General features: G+C 44.9%; 1 protein-coding gene across 1 annotated transcript in view; it reads right to left on the reverse strand.

Moving 5' to 3' along the window:
* Positions 1–5,218, reverse strand: part of LOC120958725 (zinc finger protein ZFAT) — a 75,358-nt gene extending 70,140 nt beyond the window's left edge. The window contains exon 1 of the mRNA XM_040381703.2: positions 5,101–5,218. The gene's annotated coding sequence lies outside the window, so the exon portion shown is untranslated. The remainder of the gene's footprint in view (positions 1–5,100) is intronic.
* Positions 5,219–22,568: the final 17,350 nt, after the last annotated feature.

The raw sequence follows: 22,568 nt of genomic DNA on the forward strand, positions 1-22,568 counted from the left end.
TGCGCGATTGTCCGATTGCAGCGAATGTGTTCCACACAGCGATCATCACGATCCGCGAGGCTTCAATCGGTCGATCGCGGGCGCTTTTTTGGTGAGGGGAGAATGTAATAATTCAACATTCCACACATATGTTGGATACTGGTTACTGGTAAGGTATCGGACGCTATTTCCCAAGACAGATTACACCATTCGGAGGAGGTTAATAAATTATCACCCTGTGAGCGCTGTGATTGCTGGCAAATGTGGTGATGTTAATAAGAAAGTCAATATTAATAGCTTTTTGAGAATTAGATGTTGTTTTTTAATTAAATTTCACACAAGAAATATCTGCAACAATCTGTAAATTTAAAAGTAACATTATTCTTCATTAAATAACATTAAACAATGAAAGAGAGCAATTCGAAGACTTATAGTGGCTATATTACAACTAAACAAAACGCTACTCGAGACATATGTTATTGAAATTAATTATACCCCTAAATCAGTTTTAGTCAAAAGTATAAAAAATGAAACATGCTTAAGAAATTTACAACTTTCTCTATAAAAAAAAACATTAACAAATCCCTTCAATCCGTTCGAAACAAAATGCCAGATACCAGCTTAATAGTTGAGGAAGAGTTTACCAAATATGTCTGCGATTTGATGAATGGGTTCCCCGCTCAAGTGAACCACTTGTGCAGTGCCTTTCAATCAGAGCTTCTTTCCCTTCCCTCCGAGTTGAGTGGGTGAGATCGTCCAAAGCGAAGCGTATAAATCTTGCACCAATCTAATGCACGCTCAATGGCGGAAGCCGCCCTGCTTTGTGGAAGCTGTGAACCCGCATTTGCTCTACTGCGCTGGTGCATTTCACGACCGACCAAAGCCTCCCACGATCCGGTTTTTTTGATCGTTAAGGGACATAAGGCCCTCATCGACAAACCCATCTTCGAAGCCGTCATCGATGGCCGTCATAGCTGTTGATCGTTTCCAGCAATGCCCGTCTTGGATGCTGGGCATGGCCACATAAAGCAAAATCGGCCGGCTGCGTCGCCCTTTCATGCGGATGCCGGTCGGTGTCTTTGGTGCTGGAGGGTGCTGTTTGCTATGCTTCTTTCTCTCTCCCTCTCCTTTCTCTCTCTCTGCCTTTCCCTTCTCAGTTTCCCTTTGCTCCTACCACCGTGAGCGTGTGTCTGTTTTGTTTCGTTGCATATAAATCATTCATTAAGAAAATGAAATGGAATGAATAGATTGAGTTAAGTATAAATCTTCATAATTTATGGTTTTTCTTTCATTGTGTTATTGATATTTTGTCCCCCTTCATCCTGCAAGCTGCCCGGGAGCGTTAGTTTTTGAGTTTTGCGCTTCGATTTCGGTTTAAAAGATGCCAGAAAAACACTCAAAGTCGTGTCAAGGAAAAGAGATGAGGAATAAAAACGGGAACAGACACGCTGGGCGGGGAAAGATATCGGGGAAAGAGTAGATACAAACCTAAAATCCACATCCACGACACACGCTGTTCATAGCCGTGACCGTGGGGTTGACGGAAGGCAATCGTAATTTGGTGCGTGTTTGGGGATGTCCGAAAGGGGGAGGGTGCGAAAAGGAAAAGATTCAAAAAGCAATCAAGTTTAGGAAGGAAGCGGTCGGTCGGTCGGTCGGGCTACCGGGAGGATTGGAGTTAGTTTTTTTTGTTGGCAACGGTGCAAAATTATGCTGACAGAGTGGCACATGTTTTACGACGGTATTGATGCGTGTGCGAATGTATGGGCGCCGAATGTGTTTCAAATCAGTGTGGTTGGATGGCAGGTGTTGGAGGTTACGTTCGCTTGAATGTGTATATTTTACCTGCACGACTATTTTAAGCAGGTATTTGGTAGTCTTTAACATTAAAATTGTCTTTTATTTCAAATAAAATGATAGAATTCTTTGGTCGTAAAATGGTGACTTTTCTTTTTTATGATTTTAGACTTTTTAAATACATTTTTAGCAGTCGTCCCATTAATTCAAGTAGTAGTAGACTCCTCAAAAACGTTCCCCTTCCGAACATGACCGCTATTTTGCTATTTAGCGATAGCGATCGTAAATTATGGTCAATATTTATGCCTCCCAATTCGACACAAACACGTCTCACTTTTGTGTCATTATGCAAATATTCGATTTCCTGCTGATGCTATGGTGATTAATTGTGTATGTGGCTATGCGAAACCCCCAAACGGTTCGCAAAACAAGCTACTCGAGTTGAGGTGGAGCTGTAGTCTTGGCCAGGCCGATATCTCCCAGGGAGAATGTAGAAGTTGTTCGTCAATGAATTAAATTGATTTCACTCTCCCATCAGCGAATTCGCCGACCGGATTCGCATTGGAGTTCGTTCGAACCGAAGGAAATGTTGTGATGATGGACCAAACATTAATCTTAATTATAAATGAGAAAATTCCAGCTGATTGATAGCATGATCGGGGGTACAATAAAATATTTTAAATCTAGTTTTAGTTGATTATTTGATTGTAAAATTCAAAGAAAAATCAATGAAACAATGAAAACTTTGAAAAACAGTCAAACAACGAACGTACAATTTTATGCCTTTTTAACCACAAGACTCATTAGAAAGTTTAATCTTTTTATCGTTACATTCTGCTGTTTGTTATATTAGCCATTAAAATTACTCTTAACCATCTCTTCAATGTGTCAACAAGGCTTTAAATCACACGCCACCTAATAATTCAACCCCCGCAATAAATCCAAATCATAGTTTCGCCTTTAAAACACACACACAAATCTTCCACAAGTCTCCACTTCAGTCTTGCACATTCAAACGGGTATCTGGCAATCGGTTTGATACCAATCGATTTGTTCCCTTAATGCTTAATGGATTTTCCATCATGTAAATGCATGCGGAACGGAAGCATCTTCACCGACGCAACCGAAGTCTACTCTACATTTGAATGATTTATGAGATGTGATCGCTCTGGCTGCAATCGCCAGACACGTCCATGAATACGAAGTGCTTGTGAATCAGTTTGAGCATGGGTAAACATTCTCGTCATGTTCTTTGGCAGTTGTTTTCCGATAACTGCTCTTAAACGATCTGTCTCATACATAAAAACAAATATAAGTAAAATTGACTGGAAAAGCCATTAAAAAGGATACATGTCACGAAATGCAACCATAAAATGTTTCTTTATGCGTGCCTTATTACTTAAAAAATCATAAAATGATTTAAACGAACCAGTTTCACCTTAACAAAAATATACTCTGTAAGCTGTAAATAAACGGTTCAATTCTTTTATGTGCCTATTTGTGCATTGTTGCATCTTGCAGCTACATCTTGTGCACACACACACACACTTTTTTGCTATTCCGCAATGCCGTTTGCCTCACCTACATTCGGTCGCTTTCTCTTCCAAGGCCATTCTTAAGGTCTTTAAAGCATCTTTAAAGCAGCGTTCAGCGTTTGGGAAACAAGAAACGATTGTTTGTGTGGTGGTGCAAGGCGCGCGCCCTGTCTCTCTCTCTCTCTCCCGAGCATTAGACGCTTGTGTGCGACGCTTGAGCCAAACACACGTTATTGTGACGTAACCCGGGGCTTGGGTAGGGTCGTAAAAAAGAAGAACGACGGGCCGGCCGGTCCTGGTGTCAATCGATATTTCAAGGCCAACGGCGCAGTTATGTTTTTATGGGCTTATTTCTTTCCTTTGTATCTACTTCCTCGGTTTCCTTCTCAAAGACGCAACAACTGACACATACCAATACACACATACACACAAAAAGAGTGGTTGACCTTCCCCGTGGCATGCAACCAAACATCCTATCCACACATCCTCCCCGCCCGCCCCAGGGGCAGATTGGAAATTTTCAGCAACAGGCCGACACCACAACCGTCGACGCTATTTTCCACGCCGCCTCCCCAGACGAGCCTTATTTCGGGGTGGGAGGGGGGGGGGGGAAGAAAATGAAAGGAAGGAAAATCCATACACACACGCACGGATACACACACACCGGGCGTAGCCTTTTGGCCTCCACCGTTTGTCGGCCGAACAACATTAGAATGTTTTATTGCACGCGTAATGATTTTTTCATTCCCCATGCCCACAAAGCCCTGGGATGCCGTCCCCTTTGCCCTTGCGGTATCCCGCCAACCCATGTTGCCCTCGGTGACGCGGTGCGGGCAGAGGATTTTCCAACGCTTGCTTTGCTTAACGGGAGCGGAGATTTTATGGCCATTACGGCGGTGCGTGCAAGTTCGTGCGGCAGGTTTTGACTCTCTGTCTGGCCTTTCCGTCCGGTTCGTGCCCGGGTTGCGTGAAAACGGCGGCGGCAAGCTTAAAGTTTTATGCCTTCGCCCCTTGTGTGCTAACGATGCTACTTCGCTTTAAGAGTGTGCGCGCTTGAAGGTCAGGGTAATAAAGTTTCGAGGGGGGAGAGAGAGAGAAGCAAACGAGCCACTTTGGAGGCACACATATGGCCATATTTGAACCATGCACTGTGGGTTTAATTTGCTGCTAATAGGTATCGCATTGCAGGTGGAACGACGCTTGGAGAAGATACAAATTAAAGTAATAAACCAAATATAGGCAAAGAGACGGTAGTAAAAGGCCAGTAAAAGCGCTGCTAAGAAAACACACGTCAAAGACGTCCGACATCAATCATTTCCCCCGCCACAAACATGCCGGTTTTGGCAGGACAGAGCGAGCGCAGAGGTGCGATTGGCCCAGGCCACACCTTTAAAAAGGGCGGTACAATCAAGCGTGAGTGTCACTGCTGTGCACATATCACTCACAACTACATCAATCTAGCCGGCGCGTACGTTGCATGACAGCACAAACACACACACGTATTCCAGCCGACGGCTCCCATTGTTTTGATTCTGGTGCAGCTACCGCTAGCCATCAAGAATATGCTTTTCCTAAACAAATTCAATTGATTTACAATGTTTCTCACATTTCAATATGTTCACTAAACAGTGCTACGCACGGGAGAAATGGAGTACAACACAACGAACCTCGTTTTGTGTGCAAAATATATGCAAAAACATTGCCCATACAGTTGCCACACTGGGGCCAAAACAAACCACCCGGAGCGCCGTTTCGCTGTGTTCTATTGTTTGTCGAATGGTTTCCTTACCTTACGCCGTTGTTCTTCAGCGAGTAGATGCACAATTTATCCCACGAAAAGCACTGTAACCATGCTACACTTCACTTTTTCACCCGTAACGTACGGAGCTTGCACCGCACAAACACGACGCCGGAATAGGAACTGTCAAAAGTGAGTGCGCACTGGCTGAGCAGCGCGTGTGAGTGTGTGTGTGTGGTTGTGCGAGCTTGCGTACGCTGTGAGTGCCATCGTGAGTTGCACGATGGCGAGGGGAAGAATCTCAGCTGATTGCCCTAAAAATGGTGCAGTATTTGTTTGACGACAGTGGTTAGCGGAAGTATATTTAAATATTAGAAGCAATTTTGCTTCATTTTATATCATCTTTTATTTGTTGTTTTTTGTATATTTTGAAGGGGAATAACATTAAAAAAAGTTGAAAAAAAAATTGAATCATGGCTGCAGGAGGCTGCTGTTTGGTACGCTTCAATTAAATCTGTCTATAGCATGAATAAGGTTTTTAGTTTTTTGGAGAAGGGAGAAAATAAGAGCTAGGAACTGTACAACTACCATTGAACGCGTCAATCAAGAAATGCAAAAGAATAATCGTTAGGCGTTGGAACATCTTCGGGTGACAGCACTTTCGGTCGACGTTCTGAGACGAATCTGGTACAAGTTTGTAGTTTCTTTGCTTTACACGAGCTCTGCCACACATACATAAGGGCAGTTTCTACTCTTTTTTCTGTGGTGTGAATAGGGTTGTCAAGCACATAGATGTACTGGCCGCTCTGCTGGTAGTGAATCACACAACTGAAGCAATGCACCGTATTCTTGCGCTCGGCAGTCTATGGATAGATTGTAGTAGTGGTTTTGTATTGCCTTAATTCCTTGTTAGATGGAGTTTAAATTCGGACCTACAGATAGGATCAACAGCTAATATAATTCTAATGTTTGAAGTCAATCTATGAGATAAAATACAATAATAACAATAAAAAATAATATAAAATATGACAAGAGATTATACGAATTTTATCTAAACTAAATCGTACATTTTAATTCATCATAAATCACGATATGGGATCAATCTACCATCTACCATTTCGAAACCCAAGAGTGACGAATGAAAATCATTTCAAGTCAACCCACAGCCGAACATCTCGTCAATGTTGTCTCGGAAGATTGAATTTTGTGCCAGTGCGCATGCTTGGCACAGCCGTTTATCGTTTTCAATTTTTCAATTTTCTTCACATTTTCGTCCAAGATGTCTTCAGCGATGACGAAAGCTTTGGTAAAGGCGGCTGATATAAGAGCGACATTACAGATAAAAAGATCGATTTTTCAAACCCACTTTGTTCCAATTTTGTTTCATAAGACAGAGTAAAAGATTGTATTGTAAGGAAATTTGTAAAAATGTAGCGACATTTAAATATTCATAGCATTTTCAATATGAAAATTAGTGCAATAATTGATTATCATTAGACTTTGCATTAAATTTCATCATTGATGCTATTATTTCAACAATAAATTATCGATAAATTACAACGTAGGTTGCATTACTTATAATTGTGCAACAAATTCGCTATGGAAGCACAGACGGCAGCAGACACATTAAGTACGAAACACTTCAAAAGTAACGCACCAGCTGCATTAAAGCACAACAACAAGAACATGCAAACATAACAAGAAAGCAACAGCGAAAAATGGCTCCGAAACACGTTTGCGGTATCGAGTGCGCGGCCGGCGTCGGTGCAAGTTGCCTGCTCGCTCGGGGCATTATTTATGTGCACTATCTGGTCTTTAGTAAGCGATTAAACCGATCGCTGATTGTTGCTTGCCGACAACGCACCCCGACAAAGGTGTTTATGGGCATAAGCATTTCGGTGCGTTTAGGGCTACAGCGTGGCTTTTGAAGGAGCACATAAAGAGGGGGGAGGAAAAAGGTGTATGATAATTAGCCAGCGTCAGTTTTGTGATCGATTTGCACCATTTACAGCAAGCAGCGCTGCAGCATTTTGAGTTTGCGTTTTGGGCATAAACGAGTGATAATTGAATTTATTTGCTGCAATTGATGTATGACGTTGTTCAAGGCGGTTAAACTTTTAACGTTTTCAAGTATGAACTTGGATATTAATCAAAAATATATTGCAAAAAAATTTATTATCAATTGAATGGAAATTTCTCATAATTAGTCCATAGACTAATGAATATATTTCTAGCATTATTTTGAGGAGATGAAGAATGTTAAGAGTGGCTTGTTCATTTTAAGTGCATATGTACCATCTCTGTCTTAGCAAGGTCGGTTTAGTTAGTTCTGTTTGATTGATAAAGCCTGTTTAAGGATGCATACGACCGCGGAGTCTGTTACTCCAAACACAAGAATTCTTTCGAAACGTTTCCTCCAATTACATGACATCGTAGCGTAAATCTTTCTACATTTAACAACAACAACAAAAAAGCTACATGTCACAGTTTGTACAGGTATTTGAATCATTTTAGGTACATTCTCGTAGCGATCCAGCGTGGACAGCGCTACACATTCCTGGCCCGACGAGCTTTTGGCATACATCTTTTTTGTTTGTTTTATGTTCAGTTTTCACCAGATTCGTGGTGCCGCATTTTGGGCCCGTTGTCTTTGAGCGGCTGGTTACGATTTACCCTTGCCTGCTGCTGCTTATCGCATGACCGGTTGTCGCAATCGAACAGTTGCTCACCCACCACTCGCCATGCACATACACCCGCAGGGTGAGGAATTTGGCCCGTCGATTTGCCTTTCAAGAAACGAGTGCACGAAGACAAGGGAAGGAAGAAAAAAAGAACGCCAGGAACATACCGACCCGCTCGCATGACGTCCCTGGAGGGGAAAAGAATTTCCTTTCTTTCATCGCACCTTGATGCACCCCTTTTTTGGTGCAGCAGCAGCAGACGAACGAGGGCGTATGTAACCGTATTCAACCGACACGCTAGTGGACGCTCTAGTGGTGTGGATGCACCGAGCATCCGCGTTTGTGTATATATGTGGACACGGATTGTCTGTCTGTCGTATATGCCTGGGATCTCGTGTGTGTGTGTGTATCGGTTGTGTATCGTGTAGTGAAATTTCCTTTGCCTATCCATTTCCACCTCCAGCTCCAGAGAGCAGAAAACGGAACGCTTGACTTGCAACATGAGAGGCACCGTACGCCTGAATGTCGATCGATCGAAACATATGTTAGGAAAAGTTACCCATTCCAACTCGGGGGGGGTTCTCCCATTGCTGCCTTTGTAGTAGTGCTCCCAGCACAAAGTGCCAGCACAACGGGGGCTACTGGGGGCTACACCTTTTGCAACACCTGCGAAAAAATGTGTTCCGAGCCCGGGTTCGAGGCCCCGGAGGCTATGGCTAGTGCCATGGCATGCATGTGTTGGGCCGAACAAGGGGGGGGGGGGGGGGTGGAGGTTCTCTTGCAAGCTTTTCCGTAGCCGTAGGTGATTTGTGGTCACGTCGACCTGGTCCTCATCGACCTCATCGGCCGTGGCGAGCAACATTTCTTGAAGGGAGCGTTGAGGTGCAATTTCGTTCCGTGCCATTGTTGATGATCGTTCGCTCCGCTGGGGACCGGTGCGAGCGGAGGGACAGTTTACGAGTGTGACAGGTGTTTGCTGTTTCAGCGATTGAGGAGTAGATTCGTTTGATTTGTGGTTTGAATCACATTTTTGCTTGCATTTGCAGTTACCCCCTTTGCGGGGTACGTCATTGTTGAAAGGGGTTGAAAATAATAATAAAAGGATTTCGGTTGGAAGTTGATTCACGGGGCTGGATGTTAGGCCCTATACTGCTCGAGATAGAAGCGGTTTAAAAGTGCTCAATTATTTTAAAAAATATGTTGAAACGCCTGTACAAATTCAACCAAAGCAAACAATAGAGCGAAATATCACGAAAATGCATTAGCAAACTGATACGATACACATAAAGCGATTTCACGTGGTTTCTTTTCCAACAGCAGCTACCGCACTTCGAACTCATAGATAACGCTTATTTGCCTATCGGCTGATACCTCGTGATCGAGCGAAAGCTACGCGGACCCTATTTGTGTGAAGAGGGCTAATCTGGTGGATGTGGTGCAAAAATAGAACCCAATTATCCACACCGCAGGTGGAGATTGTGATACATCGAGCCTGGGCAACCAAGCCAACAATCATCCATATACAGGTTTGCTGTATTTGTACTATCAGACAACCCCGTTCGAACCTCACCGTTCCTCACCGGCGAACGGCACATTTAAGTCACTTTCGATGTGCGCTAGCAATGAAAAATGTCAAAACTGCCGCAGATTTATCTTCGAAGCGCAGCGAGCGCCCGGCGGACATGAGCAATAGCCCGCGGCTATCGAGCGCAAGCGTAATCATGGGCAGGTTTTGGATAGTGACTGACCGCGCGTGTGGAGGCGAAGCAGTGGTAGTAGTAGTAGTAGTAGTAGTGAACAGGTTTAAAATGGGAGCAGTCAATAAAAGGGAGTTCTTATGTGTGATTTTTTGCCCCCTCCTACTCCTCCATCTTTACCGAACAGTGTCAGCTAGCCGAACAGAGTGAGCTTAAGTCGTGCAATAGGCCTGAACACTGAGCCCATGAACACGGCGATGTGCAGCATGACGATCAGCCCGGCAACATGGCCGCGCGCAGTGGGACTGGTAATTGATAGCCGGAAAGGTTGAAACCGCGGGCGGACGTGTCAGTTTGCAAGAGACTTCGTCGAAGTCTCTTTAAATGTCGTCGTCGTCGTCGGCAGCACCGGATAAGAGTGCTTGACGGCTGATCGGACACGATCAATTTGATCGAACCGCTCGGCGCACTCAGCTCGCAGACGTCCCGGGGGTCGATGCGCAACCGACACTCGTCGATAGTGTCCGCCCGTGTTGAAATGCAATTTAAGATGCGACGAAGCGATCCGGTTTTGCGCTTCCCCGCTTTTGCGCGAAGCGATGAAGGAATGCGAATAAATTATTGTTTTGCTGCTGATGATAAATTTTCCGGCTCACGATCGCTCGCCCATCGAACCCATTAGCCTTCGCCCGTTTGTTTGCTGTTACGGTGGCAGAACAGCGCGGTCGCCAAATATCGCCCAATATCTGAAGCGCTCGATCTGCAGTCGCGCAAATAATGGTATGCAATCGGTTCAGGCCTCGTTCGGTGATCGATTTCGGTGTGGTGAAATGAGTTAATTTAACCCGGTTGCTGTACCAGCCCGAGACAGACAGACAGACAGCGAGATCGGTGGTGGTGATGGTGCAAAGTTGACCACTGTCAGGCTGAATATTCATTTGAGCGAAACGTGGGGATTGATTAACACCCCAACAGTGGGCTGCACAAACGAGAAACGACACACGCAGCTCAACGACTGTTTTTTTGGGACTTATCAGATGTGGTTTTTCGAAATGTTGCTGCCACCGGTGTTTCGGTCCGGACGTTTCCTGGGAGGATGTTGTTATTTCGCTTGATTCGCTTGAGTCGATGCTTGTTTCGTTTTATTGACAGGCGATTTTGAAAACATAAATCTTTGGAACGACAACTGGTTGTTGGGTGAATGGTTTGATTTTGTAAATGTTTTAAGCATCGTATTAGGTATTGTGGTGAAGTCCAACAAACTACAGCATGCTTTAAAACAAACCTGATCGAATAAACGCATTTTTCAACTAGCTCTGTTTCTTATTTGGAGCAAAACATATAGACGAAGTTGTATTATCTGTGACTAGTAGATTCACACGGATCAGAATAGTTGTTCCTGCGTTCCACTGGCCCAATATAGACCCAATATAGTTCCAATATAGACCCAGGTATAGGGCATGATGTCCTTTAAAATGCAAACAACCGGACGCCAGTTTTGATTTACAGTCGTTGCCGCTAAGTTTTAACTCAATCTCACCTAACTTTTCAACACGTTTACGTAACAAATGGACAAGAATTGTCGATTTTTATGATGTTATCTTAACCCACACTAACGCCTAATTGCATTTCCAATAACAGAATTCCATGAGTCATGCGACAAAATCTGATACTTCTATTAGTCGAACTATAACCGTGATGGCCAAAAAACTAAAGCAACTTCTTGAAGAAGCGTGTCGTATAAGCCTGTTCCGGCATCTATAGCATCTTGGTACAGTTAGGCAACAATCAGAGCATCGAAAGAATGTCCGGTTTCAAACAGCCGACGATTCAGAGCGACTTGTGATTCCAAAGAAAGCTGAAGATGATTTCCGAGAAGATTTCCGAAAATGATTTCCGACACTTGGCTACATTCCTGACTCTCTGATATCCTGCTATATGTAATCTGCTATATGTAATCAGTCATTAAAAGCCAAGCGCACTTAATGATAAAGATAGGCCTTGACCGACAACGGTTGTTGTGCCAAAGAAGAAGAAGAAGAAGAAGAAGAAGAAGAAGAATATGATGAAAAACTCTAATCCAACAATTTTTGACTCGAAAACTGTGGACGAATTGAAAAAAATCGAGGTAGGTCTTAAAAACATGTCTGCACGCATGTCTTCGTCCGTCATGGCAAAAATTCCGGATAACTGACGAAAGGCAGCTTGCAAGATCGTAGATTTATTTTTGCGAACTTAATTTTTTACCTTTCAAAGGATATATCTATATATATGATATAAATAAGCATATATCTATATATATATAAATCTCGTGTCACGATGTTTGTTGCGAGCAAACTCCGAAACGGCTGGATCATTTTCAACGAAACTTTGCACACACCTTATGGTGGTATGAGAATAGGTTTTAAGACTTAAAAATCGTTCAGATGTTACACTAAACTTAATTTAATAATGATTTTCTAACTCCCATACAAAGAGCAGGATTGTTGTTGTTACAGCACTTTGACACTTGGTGTATGGTGCCTGGCGGTTTACACTCGATGATCGGATCCTGAGGGGATACGGGCACGATATAAATATCCCAAGTAAAAAAGCAATAATGGAATATTTTAGTTTTTTTCGTAATAACTCAGTTTCTCGGGCCAGCTAGTAAGGATATAAGAAAATATCTCTCTTAGGTTGTTTTCTTATGGTCAGCCGAAAAAATCCATTGTTTACAGTCAAATTTCACTGTTTTTGGAGTGTTTTTGTAAAGTAAAATTACATTTGTCATAAATTTTCTCAAATATCTTATAAATATATCATGATTCCTTCAAAAGTCATGAATTGATGACCTACAGACAAAATAGACACGATAGAGTTGAAAATTGATGCACACTGTTAAAACTTCATGCCTTAGAGCCTGTCATCGTATCCGGAGTTAATTACTACATGTAAAGATAAGGAATTCATAATATTAAGGGTTAAAAATGCATTTTAGGAAATATAATATGATTTAAATATTTCCAAAATATTGAGTAATCCTTCTTTGAATGTTAAAGCGCACAAAAGTACATGGAATATCCTCGGAAATAATTGCTTCCTTCCCGTTACAGTCATCATACAGTCATACAGTCTATCATCAGTCATCTATCATACATAATTGTGTAAAAAGAAATAAGAAATCCTTTACCAAAGCGTCGAATGTATGTACGCATTAAACTAATAAAAAAATATTGCGTATTTATTGTACTGCTTCATGTCCATGAGTACAATGCCATGCACACGGAACTGCTCGGTGCGCAAAGGATGGCGAGGATCTGATTAAATCGCTCCTTTGTCAACGTCACCACCGATGGATTCCATTTTCTCGCACCCTACTCGTTTCCTCCCCTGCTAGAATCATGGCAGATTTCTGAGACTTATGCTTGATAAATTGCTGTTACATTCCATACCCCCAACCAACCAATACGCACTGCATCATTTGCAGTCGAACGCGATTTAAGACGCGAAGCCTGAACCCGCGCAAAGGCTGTGCGAGTTCAACGGCACCGCGGGCCGAGTGACGTATCTGCACGCAACGCGATTGCGTCGTTCGCGGTTTCGCGGCAACCTTACATGGCGATATCACACGCACAAAGTTCATCACCGCTTCGTTTCCGCAATTAGACGCTGGCAGAGTGTTTCTCGATCGACTGTCGAAGCTGAACCGCGGCACTCGCACGAAAGTAACACAGCGCTTGACAGCGCAGCGCAAATACATGGGGGGCGCGGTGGCTTAAAATGGGAACGGTTTTTTTTGCTCGCTCCACGTGAACGATACTTCTGTACGAATGGGTGTTGCCGATAAAACATTAAAAACACAGCGAGCAAAAGAAGCGAAAAAATCCCAAACACGGGGTTTCTTTGGGCCGATGAGGAATGAGTCTAAAATGTAATCAATTCCTCTCCGACCAATCAACCACTTTTTTTTGCTACAGTGGTCACCCTCCCATCCTGCTCGTGCATTTGAAATATGTCAGATCCTTGATTGTAGCTCCTTTGTGTTGCACGCTGTACAGCCATCGTGGCTGTAGAGCGGTGTGAATCTGTGCGTCTGGCGGGATGGATGTCTGGGCAGATAATTTAAGCGAAGCGCAAAGCAAATGGCGAACACTCGATTCCTCTGCCCATAATAGGTAATTAATCAAACCCCAAGCCCGGACGACGGGCAGAGAGGCAAACGGAAACCAGAGGAGGGTCGAACAGTCGTACAGCAATGGATGATAAATAATTGCCGGTTTTTTTGTTTAGTTCGTTGCTTTCGCTCCGTTGCCGTACCATGGCTGTTCGATGCGTAAAAGCGCGAGAATATACGATTGGCGGTGCAAAACAAAATGCTGCAATGATTTGAATTTGGCGAGGGAGGGTGGTTTTGCACGAGAAAACCAGAGATTATTGCTAACTGGGCTGTTCTTCTCAAAGAGAACGGCACACAGAAGTGTGAATAATAGAAACAGTTTTAAATAATAAAAAATAATTGAATCCTAATTCTTACAACGAAAAATAAAACGTAATATTATCGTTCTATTAGCACAACAGTTGCCGCCAGCTTGCCATGAGTCACTCGTCGTTGTGGCAGTTTGTCGAGCCATAAAAAACAATTGAATCAACCCCATTGCATGGCGCGCAGTACGCCGCTGACGTTGATAAATTGACATTGAGGAACGAGCCGTATGTAAAGCATAAAAATTGATTGGTTTCCTTAGCGTGGCCCAATCAGAAGAGAAGATGCCCTAATGTTTCCCTCCGTTTTCTACCGAGTTATCTTCCTCTCTCTCTTCCTCGCTGGTCGCTTTCATCAACTGTTCCGATGGGTCAATTCGATGCCTTCTGCTTGATTTGTATATAATGTGCTTGCCTGCTTTCTGCTGGCTGGTTGAACCGGGTTTGAAAGGATGTGGAACGAGCGAGTGGAACGGGAACGGCAAGAGAAAAAACCAACCCGTGTACTCACTCAACTGCTAGACCCATCTTTCATCGAGCATGGTTTGACGTTGCGAACGACTGCCGTCCCCGCTAGACCAAGACCAACGGCAAAAGGGCAATGGAAACGCCGGGGCTGGACAAAACCCGGTTATCCCTTTCCCCGTTTAGCGGGACAGCACAATCATCCACCGTGTCCACGGGTGCGAGCGAAAGAACGAATTTGGCCAGGGAAACAGTCTCCTAATACGACGAATCCGGTGTACCGCCTGAACCGGTCCACGAGCTGAAGCGACGCTGCGCAGAGAGGCGCACCCCGAACAAACTCTATTTGTAATGAGAGATGACAATGATTGATTACCAGCGGCGTTCAGCTTCGGTTTGATTATTCACTCCCTGCTTTCCCGGGGTTTTGTGGCTGTGTGTGTGTGTTGGGCCCGAGCTTTGCTGGTGTTTGTAAATGGTTCTTGTGCCAGTCGACTGGGCGTAATTGTGCGATGTTTCTGGGGAGGGCGGTGGTAGGGATGGTTTGGTCGGCCATCGTGATGTGACCATCAGCAGCGCCATTATCGATGGCTGAGCAGTAGTAGCGGGCGAAGACGCTTGTGATGGCTTTCAGGAATGATACTTTCGGTGAGCTAGCGCTTATCCTTTTGGATGGGGGCGGATTTTTGTTACGGGCGCCATTGCTTGAACAAAGGAAGAGTAATGCAGCATTGAATTGGGAATGTTTAAAGTATTTAAAACAATTTTGCATTAACTTTGATGTGGAATGATGCAGCAGTTAATTGAAAGAGCGTTCTTTCCCCTCACAACGCGACTTTCGCATTTTTAAATTAAATCATTTTTTACAATCCATTGCACGCTTCACGGCAGCATAGGCCCGTCAATTAAGCATGTTTATCGTGAAACATCATGGATTAATCCCCTTTGAACCTTCCAGGCTTCTGCTTGCAACTGATCGATCAAATCACGATCTCGGCTGACGCTCAAACGGATAGCGATTAATGCGCTCGCTGTACAATGTTTACCCCTTTCACCTTGAAATTCTTCAAAAACAGCCAATTTTTTGTTGTTGCTTGTTTTGTTGTGCTAAAATATAGTCGATTTAACACGCCGCGGGTAGAAGGGGGGAAAACACGTACACGTGCCTCAGCCCCGCGTGGTTTGGTTGCGTGGAAAAACATCAAAGAAGTCATCATGATGCACCGAAATTTCGTCGTTCACTGTATGCAGGGGGGGGTTTCGAGCGAGCAACCGTGCGGGGAGGGGGGCTTGTATTTCATTCAATTATCTTTATTTCAATAATTATAACATTAATCAATTATTGATGCGTGAAAATGAATTGAAATTCTACAGTAATTTTAACTCGCCCATCCGCCGTTGCCGCCGATGATGATGAGGCCGCACTGCTTTCGGTGCAAATTACTCACCTTTTTGGGTGGGTAGTTTTCCGCGAGAAGGTTCGCGATTTTCCGCTTCCGAAGTGAAATGAAAGCAACGCCGGAGCAGCGAGGAGTACGCTGGTTTGATGCTTTTGTTTATTAAACTGTCCGTATTAATATATTCCTTTATGTATGGCGATTTTTTTGCGGATGATATTGAGCAGTTTGCAAGTAGTGTATTCATCTCGTCTACCGGAATGGACGAAAAAATAATTATGTTTTTGAAAATTAAACTTCTACTTGAGCAATGACGGGTTTGAAAGGTTAAATTCATTAATGCTAGTTATTTAATAATTACTGCATAATCATTTTCAGAGGATTTATTGCGCCTTTCTAAGATAGTTGACTGTTTTCTTACTATTTTGTAGGGATAATTGGTTTGTAAAAACTGTCAATAAGTTATCGAACAAGTTAAATATGTGTTCAGCAAAACCTTGTGTTGTATTAAAAATCTAAAAAAACATTAACAAATATAAAAAATAAAATACTATGAAGCATACTTTAAAACAATACTTAAACACTGCTTAAACAAACCATAAGTTGTGTTAAAGCAGAAAAAATCAATCCCTGCGTTGCTCTCCAAACAAGACAAGGCCGCATAAAATATTCACCAACCAGTAGCTTACCAATTTTCTGCCTCAGTTCACTGCTACGGAAAAAGGGAGCCTGATTTTTTGGGAGGTTGGTTACTCAGTAAAACACCCGCTGACGCAGCGCTGGGCAAGAGTGGCAAAAAAGTAGCTTAAATAATTAATATAAAAAAAACTGGCAAAAAATGATACCAAAAAAACCAACAAAAAACCTTCGAATTGTTGCACATTTTGAGCTACTGAATATGAAAGTGTTGCTGGTGTTGTTGTTGCTCCATTTCCTCTTGCGCTCCCTTGTGTGTGCACACACCGCCGCCCCCGGCAATGATTTCCTCAATTAGCAAACGGAGTAGGCTGGCTCGGGGGTGCCCGCGTGGCTTTGCGCGACAAGGCAAACGCGCAAAACAAGCAAAGCAAAGGAGCAATGTACGCAACAAAAGCATGGGGAAGGAACTGTACCGTGGCGCTGCTGGTGGTTAAAATTGACTATCAGAGAAGCAGCATAGTTTACACTCACGCAGAAAGTGGGAAGGCAAAAAAAACCAACCCCCTCCACCCGCCATCCCGCCCTGCATTGTTGTGGTTGGTTTTGTTTTATTGTATTGAGCTCTATTTTTTTTCTTTCGTTATTTTGGTTTGTCGGTGCGAATCCCCGTTTTTTACTTCCATCAGCAACAGTGTGGCGCTAGTTTTCGCGACTCAAGTGTTTGTCAGCGTATGTATGTGTGTGTGTGCCTCTGTATGTGGGACAGATTGATATCGTTTAGGGTGTTGTGTGTGTGTGGTTGTGGGCGATGCGCCGGGTGTATCTCGTGTATGTGTTATATTAAATTGAAATCGGCAATTTGACAAAATCGTTTCATGCTGCCGTTGCCTGCTTGCAGCAAAAGGGGCATTTTTTGTCGTTCGGCAAAGCTTCCGCTTTGTGCTCTATGCTTCCCATTTATCTAGCAAAGGTTGCACTCATTTTTGTTTTGCCTCTTTTTTGTTTGTTTGTTTGTTTGTTTGGTGTTGTTCCGTTTGAAGCGAAAGTGCGAACCACTTCCGAGGGTTGACAGCAATAACAAAATCAAAAAGGGCTCTCTCACACGTACATATTGTGTTGCCAACCCCCCATAAGAGCGGGGGGAGGGGGGTGTGATGGCATGAGAGTGTATGTGTGTGTGTGGTTAGCAGCGGTTAAAACGGAAGCCTCTTCAAATCCTTTTTTATCCGCTCATCGAAAAGCGGCCGGCATAAAGCACAACAGCACTAAACGTTTGCCATCCTCATGGGAGGCTCGGCGGCCGTTCCTGACCCTCCCCTTCCGTGATGTGCCGCATGGACTGCAGCGTATGTTGTTTTTCCAGCCCGCAAATCGTTAACGGCAACGTGTGAACGGGAATTGTGTTTTTGTTTTGTTTTTCCGGGGTGGGTGTGCACACTGCTTTTTTGGTACAGTCGAAGCGTTTTTTGGAGTTTTTTGTGTGCGGTGAGCCGGCATCCATCAGCTGACACCTGTTGTGTTGTGGGAAAGGATAAATGAATGTATTCTAACATCTACATCGATCAAATGTAGCGCTCCAGCGATGGTTGGAGCATGTGTTTATTAAAGTAATACTTTTTTGAGAGAAAAAATGACGATTAAATTATTTAATTAATGATTTTAAAGGGTATTTAAAGAAAGAAAAACCCTAATGACCTGCAATCTAGCAATACCAATAAGCTACGCGTCTAACGTCAACATAAATCTTCTTCGGTGTGCCAGTTCGATGCCAATCCTCTCCGGCAAGCAAAAAGAATCCTATTTGCTTCCCGTTTGGGGGCAGGTCGGGTGGATGTCGTTAATTTTAAAACTGGTAGCCTGTTAATTTATGCTTCGGCTTTGCCATTTTCTGCATCCGTCCCCCCCCCCCCCCCCCGGGGCGATGCCTTGCCCGCACGAACGAAGGGATCATGCGACAGTGTTCCTGCGGGACAGCGGGAAACAGGTTCCCTCTTCCTTCCCCACTTGGAGCAGGGCTGCGTGGCTGGGTCCGGTTTCCATGCCGGGATGGAAACGACGAGATTTGCCTAACGCCCCGCAAAGCGTGCAACAGCGACTACAATACGGTGGTGTAGAGATGAAGCTGATGATGTCCGTTGATTGGTGGCGCGCGGGCGCTCACTGTTTACTCGCCGTGTGTGCGCGCTAGATCCACGCCATGCACGCCCAAAGTACAGCTGCCCGATCTGAGGCGTCGCAGTGCAGTGCCGAGATGATGATGGTGGCAGCTGCTTGATTGTTATTAATTGTTTTGCAGGATGCATCTCTCTCGCCCGAATGCCTTGTGCCTTTTGACACACGGAGCGTTTTCGAGCGTGGATTCGCTCGTCACCTCGCGGGGCTGGTGCATTCCATCGTGGCGTTCCCTTTTCGCGGGGACAGTGTGCAGATGGATGGCGTTCGTGCATCGCGTGCTGTGGCGAGCGAGCAGCGCTGACGATTGGCCGAGATTAAAACAGGATTTTGGCGAACCACAGGGGAGTGTTGGGCGAGCGTGTGTGTGTGTGAAGCGACTGCTTCGGACTGCTGCCGGCTACCGGTCCGGTGATGGGGTGCCGTTGGGGAGAGCGGTGCGCTTCATCACGCAAAGGGCAAATCCCAAAAACGGGAGCACAGCGAGACAGGGGTAGTTTGCTCACGTTTGCTGCAGTGTTGGCAGTGTCTTTTTGCCACCGAACACTAGATGGCGCTGCAGGTATCAATTGAAGAATTTGTTTTCGTTTATTAACGGTTGAATATTGAATGAGGGACTGATGAATGAATGGAAAGATGAGAACAGTTGTGTCTTTTAACGAATAATTGTTTAATATCTTAGTATACCTAAAGGGATCTTCATGTTGGGTTGAGAAGAAAGAAACGCTCAGAAATAAGTAAAAATTCGTCTCGAATGTGAATACAAAAGGAAACGGATACTGTGGCTTCTTGTGAAGAATCAAACCACTCAGTTAATTATGCCGATAACGCAAGTCAATAAAAAGCACCACTTCAGGAAATGTAAAACCCCCCTGCCCGTTCATATCAATAAATCAATGAACAAAATATCGACGAAATAAAGAATATTTCAACAGGAAAACACATAAAAATGCTCTCCACTCTCGGGGCCAGTCCGCTGGAAAGACAGGAAAGGGCAAAAAATAATAAAAAACACATAAATCTTTGCTTGCGTAGCTCCCCGCGGCAAAACGCATCCCTCATCCTCCCTCTCTCGGTCGCAAACATCTCGATTGCTTTAAATGGGCCAGTTTCGCGCCGGCCGCTTGTCCATCAGTGGACGATCAGAGGCGCTCAAAAAAGGCCTTCCTCCCTTTTCGCTGTGGTAAGCAACCGGTAACGATCAGCAACCGGTGTCAACGCGTGCGTGTACAGCGATCAAGTTGAATGTAGGAAGGAGCGGAATAAACCACCGTCACAAGAAAGCGGACGCATACAGCGGACCTGTCGCGATGTTAATCAACGCTCCATCATACCATGAGCGACACGAGCGGTGCCCCCCCCCCCCACCCCCGGCGGGGAGTGACGGTACGGTAGATGGTAGAAGATACATGCATATAATTTAATGTGCGCACATAAAACTCAAAAACAAGACAATAAATCAATAATAAACGCGTTTGACGTGTTAATTTATTTTATTTACATTCCTTCAATCGCTTCGTACGAGTCCCGGTGGAACCGGGTGGAAATGAATGTACTGCTTGCGCTTGGGGTGATCGTACAGTCACTGATTGAGGTTAGCGGAGTGTGGGAAGGATTATGGAAGAGGTTTTTTCCACCCCTCCCTCCAAAAGATTGTTAGCATGCCCGCAAAAGGAACCGAGACAATTAGACAACCTCGCCCTCGCGATAATATACATTTCAAAAGCAGCGCGTTTATTGGTTTTTCGTCTCGAAGACGAAGGTAGTCGATCATCGGACTAAGCGAGTCTCTCCCAATATATGAAATGTTTTCCGTGCATGAAATGACATCATTCAGAGTAGTAAAAACGGAGCAAACCAGCAATCGGCACACCAGTTTCTTCGATCGCGTCAGGTTCACTCTCAAGCGATGCAGTTCCCCCCCGACAAGCCGACTTGCTTCGTGCAAGGGGCGGAAGGGGGGAGTGGGGGGGGGGGGAGGGAACTCATGTTATGATTTTTTCTCTTATTTATTGCCTGCAAGAAAAATTTATGACCGTGCGCTGATGCGACGGCCGCAATACACGCCATACACACTTCTTCAAGCAATCGCCATCAAAAGGAATGGGCGCGGGATGCAGGCAACCACCGCGAATGTCAGTCATTGGAAAATTCTCGAAACGATGGCACTGATGTACGAGAGCGTCACAGCACCTTCAGCCGACGCGTTTTGGGGGAAAAGATGCTTTGCTAATAATGATATTTGCAGCGATTCACTCGTTTACAGCTTTCCGAAGAGTGTCTGGGTGCTCAAGATCTTGAGTGGAGCAGTGGAGCAGGGCGCCCGGAGGTGGTGATAAACGAAAATGGACAAGACAAGAAGAGACATTCATTTCGGCCCACACTCAACGGCATACTGCCTCTCTCTCTTTCTCGCTTACTAGCCGACTGGTGGTTGTGTTAAGAATCAGGTCGTGCTGGATGTGGATTTCACCCAATCTCCGAGACACTGTCGCACTGTCAGTGTCCCATCAGCAACGAACCACTCTCACAAACACACACACGCAGTCAGTCACATTCCCAGGGCAAAAACGGCCCTGGACTGGCCGGCCGGGTGCATTCCCGCAGCGGACCCCGAGGTGACATTAACGTTCTGATATAAGATTGAATGATTTACAGCTGTCAGGCACCGAATGGGGGATATGTGGCTTGGCTCCTCCGGCTCGGGTTCATGTGCGTTGTGGCGCTTGTGTATCTTTTTTCCCTCTCCCCGTGTCTCTCTCTCTCTCTTGGCTCTTGGGGCTCGCTCGGATGTCTCTGTTAGAGAGCGAAGTGGAGCGGACAGTGGGCAGGACAAGGCGGTTGAAGATGCGAATTGTATTTATGTGTTTATGTAATTTGCCTATAAAGCATGGTGCGAGATGAATGACATACGATGTCTCGACGCGCGCGTCGCCCTATCCCGTCCACTCGATCACTCGATCACATGTGTCTCTGTGTCTGGTTGTGTGTGTGGGACTGGCATGCAAAACCCTCCAGAGGGTCCCCTTCAGGGTTCGAGCTCGTGATTTGTTCACAGTGGCGCGTTCGGCGTTCGCCCTTCACTTGACGACTGGTGATGAAGTGAACGCTGCTGCTGCTGCTGCTCTGCTGCAGCATGTGAGACGTCGTAAATTAAAGACCACGTCATTTTCGTGATGCCCAACCTCGTCAGGCACAATTGTGTGAACACGGGGCACAGAGAGAGGGGTCATGGTGACACGGTTGGGGGAGAGGCAGGAGGAAATCGAATGGAAGGGAAGAAGGGTGCAATCGGTGCCGGACCTTTCCGCAACGGTCTTATTGCCAATGTAGAGTAGGCGACGCTGGGAAATGGGGCTTTTGTTTGGATCAAACCCCACGCCGAGCGAAAGGAGGGTAATGTTTTGAGGATCACTTTATAAACAATTTGTCAACATTGTAACGGTTGGTGGATTGGTTGACTGTAAGTTTGCGCTCGTTAGGCAATGTGTGCGATGTGCGTTTTAGTGCAACTAAAGTGAACATTTTATGTGCCTTCAAACGAGTTTCTGGTTTCATTGGCCACTTTAGTACCTGCAGGAGACACTTTTCCACATCTCTCTGGGTCACACGGTGCATTCCGTTGTGGTGTCCCAGGGACTTAAAACTATCACTTTTATCCTCCTCAACCATAACAACAACAAAAAAACCCTTCCATGCAGCTAAATCAATCTCCGGATGCCCGTGCTCCGGGTCCCAAAAGAATGGAACCTTTTCTCGCGCCACAGCACTAGCAGAAATAGTTTTAATATTCATCTGCTTCGTCCTTCGCCGTAAGCTGTCGCTGTTACGGGCCGACACCGAACTCCACGGCCAGAAACCATAACTTTCCGCGTCCTTGCCTCCCCGTGGCCCCCCCGCTCTCCCTCCAAAACAAAAGGCCTTAGTTTGGCGCGCATCGTTTGCCAGATCCGGCATACCCGCCATAAATCATCGCACGCTTCTGGATACTTTTTTGAGCAGTG

Source organism: Anopheles coluzzii, chromosome 3 (genome assembly GCF_943734685.1).
Source record: "Anopheles coluzzii chromosome 3, AcolN3, whole genome shotgun sequence".
NCBI classification, from domain to species: domain Eukaryota; kingdom Metazoa; phylum Arthropoda; class Insecta; order Diptera; family Culicidae; genus Anopheles; species Anopheles coluzzii.